Raw genomic sequence first — 12,417 nt, 5'->3', positions numbered from 1 at the left:
AAAGGGGAACCACTGTTTCTTGAGGGGGAGGCTGAGGAAACAGGTGACGACGTGTCGTGGGAGGATGAGCAATGAGAAATGGAGAAATGAAAAATGGAAAGTTTTCACTAGAGCTGTGACAAGTGCAACTCCTCTAATAGAACTAGACAGCAGAGTGGGCAGAGACAACCTGACGGCCTTTTAGAAGAGGAAGGAGTGACAAACGTGTGAAGCTACCAAAGTGACCTATGTCCTGGGAGCCCTGACTCTCAGGCTCTGGGGGTTCATGCTGAGGTGATTTAAGAAGCTCCCTGTCCAAATTGCTCACCCATTACCATATGTTGTTGCCCTGTCACTGACTTGTCACAAGTAGTGATGTGCTCACACCATGGGAACCAGACTGATATATTGACATAACTGAGGTGTCTGTGGCTAATTCAGTTTACTAGGAGGTGGACTGTGGTGGCCAAGGCATCTTCTTCTTGATCCCTGTCAGGTTTAGTTGAATAGGTGACCAGATGAGGTCAGAAACCTCCCAAAACACCAGAGCCTAACCAGACAAGCACCAAAAGTGGCCAAGAGATCACCAGGAGAGCCTTGACACTAATTTATCCAATTTTCTTGTCTTTACACAACCTTCTCTCTGCTTTTCGCTAACTCCTTTGTTGCCCCCTAGCTTGCAGAAGGCATTGGAGAAGGTTTTCAGAAGCCCTGTAAGCTTGTCCTTGTGATGTCTCTGTTCCTCTAGGGAGCTGAAGACCAGACTGATTGGTACAGGTGGGTAGTGATCCCATGGCATGGTTCAGAGAAGAGCACTGGCAGCTTTATAGAGTAGCCATCAGGGTGCAACAAGGGGTGGGTAGGGACAAATCCCAGGGTGGCAGCAGCAGGGTAGCCTGAGGAGAGGCAGCCCCAGCCCCAGGCAGCCCCAGCCCTGGCCCCAGGCATCCAGCATCTCCATGGGGATCGAAATGGGCCTGTGGCCAGGCAGGGCAGAGCTGTGGGGAGACTGGAGACTGGTCCTGCTGTGACATTTCTGGGGCAGAGATTGACAGTTCAGGGTCCTGCTCCCTGGTCATGGTGGGGTAGAGCCCTGGAGGAGTTGAAATGAGGTTCTGGCCCCTGGTCAGAGTTGGGGGAGCCCAGGGCAGTTGGAGCACAAGCAGGGCTGGTGGTGCCCTTGGGATCCTGACAATGTCATTGGCCAAGTCTGAGACTTTTGATCATCTCTGCTATGCATATTATAGAACTGGAGAAAAACCTACTCCAGCAAATGAGTTGCAAAACTAAGCTTAATTCCCTGTAATCAAATTCCTTGTTGTTACCATGGTCATGTTCTCTTAATATGCACCGAGCAAATGACAACTGCAGAGCATAAAAAGATGCCAGCCTTACACCTGGTGCCAGCTTTGGACTGCTTCTGGAAATTTGCTTTTCCTCTGACTACAGCAATCCCTTCATGTGCTAAGAGGAGCAGCTAATAAATGGCAAATAGTCCCTTGAGAATCACAACTAATGGCTGCTGCTCACTGAGATAATCACCCATTTAATAAAGGGTGAGCTTCTACCTCTGCACTTCCATGGGGAGCATTAATGCATTCTTTTCCCCTCCTTAGCCACTTATTTCCACAAAACCGGTAGGAACTTGATATTTTTGAAACCACTCTTCCTCTATTAATGTTGGCTGAAATTGCCCAATGGATTCAGAAGTTATTAGGAATAGCTAGTTGGTTGTGTGAATGTTGACAGAGACAGACACAAAGCATTATCCTATTAAGAAAGCACTTGAGTTTATAAAAACACAGATTTTTAAATCACATTAAAATCAGGGAAATGGGTAACATCATGAGGCTTATGTTTCATTTCTGCACAAGTCTGCCTCACTAACAGCCTGAGAAGGTAAAGGAGCTCAGAAGGAAGTTGCCATTGCTTAGACTTCATGCCTTGATGCTCTTCTCTGGGAAGGAGTGATAGAAGGGTCAGGATTTGGCAGGAGGGCTTACATAAATATTCTTTAGAGACTAAGGGTTTTGCTTTGCAAGTCAAATTCTAGATCTTTCAAAGTTGCAATTATCACGTTTCTCTTCTCCAACTTTTTATAAATTAAATCCCCTCTCATTCTGTCCCTTCTTTGAGACTTGAATGTGCAGAGTTGCTACTCTTATTCATGTTGAGTTTCTCAATAGCAAAAACCCCTTATTGTTTGATGAAAGTATTTGTTTCTCCGGCAAGTTCAAGGTTTAGATATAAACATTTGTGAGTAATTTCTCCTTAGGACTATTTAAACTGTAATGAGATCTACATTTTATATTGATTTGAGTTTTGGTTTACTTGTTCATGCATTTTTGAAAAAGAACAGATGCTGCTTGAATGTTTCCTATTAGGCAGATTAAATACATTCTAGAGAGCACACCTGAGCCAAAGGTCAATCTTCCTCAGCAAACCAGCCAAACTGCTCTGTGAGTCCTCAGTTTTGGTGATGAAGGCTTAGAAAATGAACTGTAAAGTAGTTATACTTATTTTTATTTAAATTTTGCAAACTACTGAAATACAAGTTTTGAAAAATTTTGCTTTGGTGTTCTCTGGAGGATAGCAGCTGGTTTTCTACATACACTATGGCATAATTTGGAAAATTCCAAGGCTTCCAATAAATTGGTCTGGTAGCTTTCAATGCAGAGTTACAAGTTGAGTGGTTTTCACTACCAGCCATGCCGACAGTTCTGCCCTCCTAAGAAGTACATTTCTCACAAGACTTAAGATTCTTGCCAATTAAAGTCTGAAATGGCATTGCCATATCTGTGGGTCACCATACTCTTATTGTAAAACACCTCATCTAACTAATCTCATTGCCATTGGTTTTAAATTATGGTGCTCATGACAAGGACAAGAACTCTCTTTCTTCTTTGTGAGGCTTGGTTGCCTCAGGGAGTTGTGCCAATTATGTCAGTAAAAAATCCTCCCTTCGTAATGGTCCATGCTGGCCCTGAGCAGAGTAGTAAAAACAGATCAATGAAATAAAAGCTGTGCTCTGTCGCTGTGTATGGCCAGGAGGAATTGCTGAAAAGCTCCTTGTGTTCCCTCCTCACCCTCTGAATTGGTCTGGGTATTGCAGTTTACTCTGTGTATTTCAAAAGCAGAAGAGAAACCAATGAGTCACAAACGTTCAAAATAACAAAGCCACCCTAACAAGCAGTGGATGTGTTCTTTGTTTGTGATGATCTCTCCTTACAGATTATTCCAAAAACTTTATCCTAAACTAAAAATTCCACTTTGCTTATTTTCAGAAAGGGAATGGGCAGTTTAAGGGGGGATGAAGGGAGGAAGAAAATTAAATCCTTTTTTATCAGGAAGAGTTTTATTGCTATTCAACTAAAGATTGAGCAACAGTTAGGTAGTCAGTGAGTGGTTTTCTTAAATGAACATGGGGAATTACAAGTCATAGGAAGCCTGGCCATATTTCCAGGAGAAAACAGAATATTTGTCTACAGTGGTTGGTGAAAATGTCAACTTCCCTCCGCGAAAAAGCAGAATTACATGAATTTAAAAATGTCAAACCTGTTTCAATACATAGCTACATATGCCATGATTGAGACATTTCTTACTGGTGGTGGAAGCAGAATATTTATATTATAAATCATTCTTGATGGTTCTGAGTGATAAATGTCAATAAAAAGTGATCTCAGCTGGCAGAATTCTAAACCTGCTCTGAAAAGCATATTCAGCCTGAAGAAATTGATTGAAACAATATTTTTCATAAGCCCTTGGTTTTCTACTTTTATATACAGTTTCTCAATACAGATCTGTAATATTTTTCCCACACATTTGGAAAATGTGAATTTCTACTGAGATGACTTCCTAACTTTTTCCACCACCACTTCACCTTCATTACTTATCTGTCCTGATATTTTACCTTTCTAAAGTTTTGAGTCAAGGAGTTATCTTTGTGAAATGTCTAGTCAAGCACTTAATGTGTTACAAAAGCTCATGTTTGGAGCTCTTTTTCAAGTAAAGATTATTAAAAATAGAAACAAGAGAGAGCAGTGAGAATAATACTGGGATCTTTGTCAAAATTCTGTTCAATTTCTGTTTTCCAACTAGTCTGGGAATTAATCTGAATAAAATAAAGAAGCTAATAAACTGATTTTGATTCAGAAGTAAAAGTTTAATCGTCCAGTGTAAAGTAGATACTCTATGTACATAAGAGTTGTGAATGTGCACCTGTTGTTGAACCTTCAATGAGTCTTTATTTTCCACATCATTCCAGTTTTCATCTCCACATTTCATTTCCTTCCTGACCCTGTGTATCTCTGTGTGACCAAAACCAATGACATGTGAGCTGTATGATTTGAAGAGAAAGAAGGGGAGAGGGATGGGATGGGATGGGATGGGATGGGATGGGATGGGATGGGATGGGATGGGATGGGATGGGATGGGATGGGATGGGATGGGATGGGATGAAGGTCCTAACTACTGAATATCCACCAGCAAAGCAGGCCAGCAGCTCCACATTTAGCCTTGGCACAGCATCCCCTGCACTTGTCACTCCTGAGTTAGTTGGTTTTGGTTTAGTCCTGGTTAATGAAGAGGCCAGAGCTGTCCTTCCATCTTCAAAGGACAAGATCGTTGAGAGGTGCAAGGGGTCTCTCTGCAGGCCTTGATGAAAGTAAGGCTACAGGCTGCCCTGCATTCTCCATGAATCCACATAGAGGTAGACAAGGTAGACAACTTGTTGGAAACACACCTCTATGGTTTTTAGATTTTGAATTTGGGGATTTTCTGGGTGGTAGGTTTTTTGTACTGGAAAGAAAACAGGGCTAAGTGAAAGGTGATGAGAGGTATCTGGGCATCTTGGAGGGTTCCTTCTGCTTTAAGCAGAGAGAAAAAAAAGACATGCAGAACTTCTGTTTTGATGAACTGACTCTAGGTGGCAACAACACCCTATGTAGCCTTACTAGAGGCTAGTCAGGCAAAGACTAATGCTGCTTACAGAGGAAAAAAAATTATAGCGTTTCCAGTACTGCTTCTAGAAAATTTTACAGCTGATCACACCAGCTGCTCATTGCTAGAAACATTTCCAGATTCTGCCAGTTTTCATTGTAATAGAGGACTTGGTTTTCAACACGTATTTTGAATAAGAAGCTGCATGTTTCATTTTGTAGCCATAATACTGCAGGTGTGCAGAGGAAAATTAGCAAATTATTCTCTTTTGGTTATCTTGCTTGGATGGGCAATCTCAGGAAGCGTATGTATCATCCTGATTTGTAATGATGCCTGTAAAAAGTGCACAGATGGATATGTACAACTGCAGTTCTGTAGCATTCACTGAGGATGTTCCTGAAATGCCACTTCACCACCTCGTCAAGAAAACAGCCACAGAGATACCTTTGAAATGCTTGACACATATTCTGCGTAAAACACTGTGTTATCTGCCAAGAGATTTGTAATGCCCTGTGTCATTCCATCTTCACTACATATCCAGTCTCCTGGGCTTTGGAGTAGCTAAGCAAACACTTGAACTATGTAAAAATTCTTACAAGTATGATGGCCTGCAGCATTATCACGTTTTTCTCCTAAGTCAGCTTAACTCCACTGACCTTGAAATATTTAAATGTGTTATTGATGTGTTCACAGGCAAAGGGAGTAAGCAGAGAAAAAGGTATAGCTCTGATTATCCCTTGTAGAAAAAAACCTCTCAATGTAACCATTCTATATACTAATAATGACCGTAGAAAATCTTTCTAGTGCAATTACAACGTGCTTGTAGCAGGCCAAAGGGTCTGATGGCACCTACAGGATATGATAAACTTCTTTTTTTACTCTGTCAAAGTGACAAAGCTGTAAACCCCTCTGATTAAATCAGGTTGTTTGTGTAATTGACCCATTCACCTGCATGTTGTCAATTAATCTCCTCTGGACCTTCCTCCAGTATTTCAATCCTCTAAGCTGCTTTCAAAATTTGGAACTGTCCTTTAAAATGTTAAAATGCATGTCCTAAAAGCAATTTCTTCCTTTATTACCAAAGTGTGGAATTTCCCTTTAAATAATACTGAATCAGATCTCCAGATTCACAGTATTCTAAATAAATATAATACTCTATAACCCTGTAGGCTGATTTTTTAATAAATATTTATAAATTAGTCAGGATTTATTCCTATTAAGAATATATATATATATATATATATATATTATCCTATCTAGGATAAGAGTGCCCTAAAAAGGAAAACCAGAATTCACTATCCCTTTTAGGTACTTTATGTCAAGGTACTTTGTGTAATGCCTGTTTTTATTAGTATTTCTTCCTTTCAATTAAGTAGTAATTTTATTATACGTTTTTCAAAAAGTCAGGACATGATGGCAAAAGTGGTGGAAATGCAATTAGAAAAATTGGTTATGTCTATGACATATTGTCCCTCCTCCTGTTTCTTCTTTCTCCTTCAAGATGTTAGCATTTTGAACAGACCTGACTTTTATACTTTATATAAGACCAAAATAAAAAGAGTGGTGTACTGGGAGTAACACATTTTTCTGCCAACAGCTAGGGTCTCTGGAAGCTTAGGAAGTGAATTGTCAATGCCAACTATCCCTACAGCAAAAAATGGGGAATATGCTTGCTGAGAGCCCAGTGGGTTTCCAGCTGCAGCAGGGTAGGACATTTGCCACAGTCTCAGCCAGTATTGATACAGGCAAAATCAATGTGACTGCAGACAGTGAGAATTCAAGTGTAGGAACTGATAGGTATGAAATCATGTGTTCTCTAACTCTTCAGTATAAAATTGTGCAGGGATGTGTTTCACCATTCCTTTACCCTGTGGGCATCCCTCCACCTTGGGTGTCATCCACAGCAGTGAAACTTTCCCAGTGATGATTAAAATGTTCCCTGAAACTTGCAAACCAGTGCAGTAATCAAAGCTTATCATCCACCTAAGCTAAAAGTGCCATGCATGAAGTCATAAAAAATAGCCTTGTCTCTCCAACCAGCCAGTGAAACATCAAACCCATGTCAGATGCCATACTATGTTTTAAGATGAGACATCCTACAATAAGTAGTTTTCAGAAGTTTCTGTTGTTTGTTGTAGTTTGTTGGCTTTTTTCTCAAATAGGGTAAGACGTTACTTTGTATAGATTAAAGCATTCTATTTTCTAAATTAAATTCTTTCATGTTTACAATGCAACAGTTTGGGTGCAATATGGAATGTCATTCTCTATTGACATTCCATATTGCACAGTTTCAGAGAATCCACAGGGGAAAAAGACAAGATTCAAAACAGAATGTCCCATAAGTGCAGATTTCTTATTTTCTTATTTTTGATTCACCTAAAGGAAGCCACTCCGTTCCCTGTTTATTCTTAACAGCTGTATCCATTACAAAATAAGTTTTGTTTGGCAAAAGAGTTATCACCTTTTCAGGAGTTTGCCTTCCACCAGGTTTACCCAAACTTTATTTGGTAGAGCATCACCAGCATGGAATAGAATAGCTGTCCGTGGCAATGGCACAAGTCTTAGGAGATATTTGGCTGTTTGCCTGTGGTTCTATTCCAAAAAGCTACTCTCTTCTTACTTCCACATTACAAGTCTCCATTGTGGTGTACAATCCTAAATACAACCCTCATTACTGAAGTTGGAAAGTAAAACCACTCTATGACTGATCTATACTAAGCTCTCACCACAAGCTGTAGAAGAGTGAAGACCTAAACCACTCTTAGACTTTTTGATTAGAGAAATAAAAACAGATTTTATGTTTTGTGCTTATCGGGTAAATTGGAGTGAAGCAAACCTCCAAATTAAATTTACATTGCACCAGTCTACTTCTTTCAATAAAAACCTATCTTTTTTAATTGCTTCCCTGTTACTCAAGTTTCCTTCAAATCCTGGAGTCACTTTCTCATAAAAAAATTTTATTCTGTTTTCATTTTTAACTTTGGCTCTCCAATTGACTTTTACCATAAGATAATTTAAGGTTTGGGTTTTGGAGTTTTTCTACAAGGCAAGCAACATTTCATGTAAGATCTATATTTATTATACAAAAATTGGTTTTAGGACAGTAATCATTAATGGTAAATCATTGATTCAGATATTGAAGTTACTATTAAGGCTTACAGATCGTAGTGATGCAGGAACATTAATTCAGCCTATTCTGCCTGCAGTGGCCTTCTTACTAAATGCATCATTAATTCCTTTGTGTGAAAGGAATATAGAAAATAATATATTCAAAGTAAGGAGGAAATTGAAAGGAAAAGCTATAGTGTCTTTGGCTTCTCTATTTTTGGGACTTTAAACCTAGAAGCTGCAGTGTTTAGTTTTTTTGGTTTGTTTTTCTTGGTTTGATTTTTTCAAACTTTACAGAATCAAAGAATCAACAAGGTTGTAAAAGACCTTTGAGATCATCGAGTCCAACCTGTGACCTACCATAATGTGAATGCTATCACTGTCATGCCGCTGATAGACACAGAATCACATCCCAGAGAAAGCTGAGCTACTACTAGATTGCTATTTTCCTCCTTACTATTGCCTGGGGCAGGGGTGGGGTATGTAGTTATTCATCAACATTTTAACGAAAATTCATCCTGACTCTAAAAAACAACAACAACAACAAAGAACAAAACATTATATAGATAGTGTTGGTGGCAAAAGACTACTGAAATGCAATTGTTACCATTTTCTGTGGTTGCTTTGGCTGTGCATTTTGTGATGTGGATGGGAAATGTGAAGGGGAACAGCCATTGCTGGTACCAAATTGCTGCACAGACTCCATCTGTGAACCACCAGTTGGGTATTTCATGTAAGGCAAGAAAAGATGGGCACAATTTTAGTCTGTTGAAATGTAGTACAGTTTGTTGAATCTACTTGAACAATTCAGACTGGTCTAACACAAAAATAAGGATTTAAAAAACTGTGATTCCCATGTACTAAGCAAAGAGCTTGAGCCTGAGGATTTGTTTGGGTGATGTAGCTTATAAAAGAGTGAGAAGGTGTTGCGGTTTAGGAATGCATTCTCCAATTTAGTATTCCCACTAAAACCACGCTGCCACTCACTCCCCCTTCCCCTGCCTCTGAATGAAAAAATGAAAGGGAAAGATCATGGGTTGAGGTAAGGACAATTTACTGGAAACAGTAATGAAATAAGAAAACAAACAGTAACAGCAACAATATTAATTACAAGAGTTATAAGGCAAAGAAACTATTTACATGGAAAACCACAATAAATACTGACCAGCTCTTCCCGACCATGTTTCTCACCCAACCAGAAAAGGATGCCTTTCTCCTTGGAATCACAAGAGATTCCCTTTCCCTAGTCCCTGGAAATGATGTGAGGAGGTACCAAATAATATTAGGGTCTGGCCATGCCCCCCTCCAGGTTATCAAAAAACTTAACCCTGTCCTGGCTGAAACTAGTTCAGAATGTCACAGGTGTAGTAGAGCTCTGTACTGCATCATAATTCACTATCAAATTTAAGCATAATTCAGGTTTATATATAAGTAAATCTCTGTTAGGTAGAAGTAGTTTTCAGTTGGCAGAACATCTTGGGATATGAGTGTTCTTGTCACATTGTCATCTTTCCCAAGATATATGAAGTCCCTACTCTTTTTGCCAGGCACATTTAGCATGTTGTTGTACTGAATATGAAAAATACATATCTAAAATGGGTGAATCTATATTATTATGGGAAAAAAAACTCTCTTAATGTCTCCAGTTGGGAGTTTTGTGTTACTAATGGCTGCAAGGCTTGAAGTGAAAATGTTGTTGTCTGGGGATTGTAAGATTTTTTTTTTTTAATGGAAACATTCTGTCTCTGAAGAACCTAGCTTCTGTTGGTTTTCACCTAGTAAGTTTGCATCTGTTTGAAGAAACACTAATTGGTCACATATTCAGTGTACCCCTGAGCTGGGTTGAGTATGAACACACAACAAGTTACTAGCACCAGTAATTAAGAGGTTTTCAAACTGGAATGGGAGGGTGCTTAGCAGGATTTCTTAGATCATGGATCTTACAAATACAGATCTGCACTTGCCACGTGGATGTGTCTTTCAATACCTGAGTCCCTGAAGGGAATAAGTTTAATGCAAATGAGTTTCAAAAGAACATTTTGCGGTTTCCCAGCAGCGTTGTCCTTGGCAAACTGTGGAAAAAGAAATAGCCAAGTGTGCAGTTGGAGAAGATGTTCACTCAGGCACAAATGGGTGACTGTGGCTGTGGGACATTAGTCCTTCCTGGATAAAATAACTAATCTGCATCTTAAATGAGAGATAACAACTAGTATCATTTGTTGTCATAACTTCTTCCTTTAACCATCAGCAGTAAATGCTTCAGAAGCTTCAAGAAATTCAATAATTTGCCTAAAGATGAGTTTCTGTTAATGATTCTTTCCCTGTCCCTCTGGCTTTATGACAGGCTTATGCATTGAAATATTAACATTTTTATCCCTTTACACGTTTTACACAATCTAGTCCTTTCTCCAAATTTAATCTCATGTAACAGTGAATGCTTTTACTTTAATAGCTAGTATTTCCTTTCATCCCTTTCAAATTTATATCTTTTTAATTCTGCTGGATGAACTCATGTTCTTAAATTATGAAAAAAAAGTGCCTAGAAATGTAGGATTTATCTTCTTTGTGCCATTCATTATTTTCTATAAAGCTCTATCATGTCCTTTCTTCATGCCACCCAGATACAAAATTTTCTCTCTCGGCCTCTAGTCGTTTGCATTGCCTGTCTCCAGATGATCTCTGTATCTTCTGTATCTATTCTGCAGCTGAGTTCCCAGAACTGAACAAAGTACTCATGCCGTACCAAATAACCAACCTTCCAGAATTACAGTATTTCCAGACTGATTTTTAATTTCTGACTAGCATTTTGTTCAACACTGATGCCCACTGAGATTTCCACAGTAATGCCAGGACTTTTTTTCTGAGCAGTTCTTCTAGATTATGGCCCCACTAAGTTATATGAGTGACCCAAAATATGCCATCCAGTGTCATGCTAACCCAGCATTAATCCCTTTGTCTGCCTGGGTGTTTATTCAGCTCCTTAGGTTGGGCTTCCCTTTACTGTCTCTGAGGCTTTTCAACAGTAAGCAAAATTTAATAACAGTGTGAATTCTGTATGTTGCCACATCATTCTACCCCTTTCTGGATCAAAAATATTAACTAGCCCTTTTAATTTAGGTGTTCCCTTGAGATGGCATGTAGTCACAGGAGGCCACTAGGAGTTTAGATTTGGGCTGCATCTGCACTGCCCCACACAGTGAACACAAACACATTGGGGCATGTCTGCAATGGCCCAGCCCAGGGATTGTCTGTTTCCCAGCAGGATCCTTCCCTGCTTTGTTTTCAGTGGCTGTGGTATCTCAGCACAGCAGTGCAGGGTAAAGGACGGCCATGAGCCTAGCCATGTTGGAAGTCAACCCCATCGTAGCCATATTTGCTTTCTGACAATTTTGAATGCTCAAAAGTACTTTCACTCCCACCACAAATTTGGGTAGAGGCCCTTATAAACCTCTGATAGTTATTTTGTTAAATGGTCAGCTGCAAGTCTGGATATACGTATACGTACTTGATTTTCCTTACACCAGCAGCTGCGTAGTGTGGTTAAAATATATATATATAGAAATAGGAAGATTGTGAATCTCAGCATGCCCCAGATACCATAGACCTGCTAACTACAGTGCTCCCTCTCAAGCCCTCCTCAGTGCAAAAAACTTTTGGCGTCCCTCATCCCTGAAAGCCACTTTGAGCCAGTGCTGCTGCCACAGCGGCTCTGCCCATCTGGAGCTGCCTCTGAGAAGCAGCCAGCAGAGCTGGGAAAGGCCTGTGTCCTTTTGGCACTGCAGCCCTTCTGTACTGCTGCAGCCTTGTCTCCTCAGGACAGCCAGAAATCTCAAGCAATGGTTTAAAATATGCATTTCTTCCCAAGGTGAAGAAAAAAATTGCTCTGGAGAAAGCATATTTTCCTTTTACAAAAGACACAGTCTGCAAGTTCATCCCCTATTTTAGCATATTCATGTTTTATTGCTTCCTTCAATTATCACTTCAGCTCATTTTCCATGTACCAAAGTCCCTAATTTCCAAAAGGACTGCTAGCCTATAGACACAGAAAAATGGTTTTGCGCTGTCTCCTGTCAGAACAATTATTACAATTATTACATTATTTAAAATTTATATTACACATATCTAAAAGGCTGCAATTAAATTAGGTCCCTTTGCACTTGCCACAACCCAAATGTGTAACTAATGGCATTTGAGACCCTCAGGAAAAACATTTAATTTTAAGGTAAACTCCTCAGGGCAGAAATTACCCACATTTTTGTTCTGTGGGAAAACAGTGCCTGGTGTTGGTGCAGCCTAGGTTGCAACACAATCCTAATAATAATAGTAATGATAATTACTGTTAGTATTAAATTATGTTACTTCAGTTTTATCACTGCTTACTCCTATCTTTTA

Source organism: Melospiza georgiana, chromosome 1, assembly GCF_028018845.1.
Source record: "Melospiza georgiana isolate bMelGeo1 chromosome 1, bMelGeo1.pri, whole genome shotgun sequence".
Lineage (NCBI taxonomy): Eukaryota > Metazoa > Chordata > Aves > Passeriformes > Passerellidae > Melospiza > Melospiza georgiana.
The sequence above is the reverse complement of the archived record's forward strand: the minus strand, read 5'-3'. Positions refer to the sequence as shown.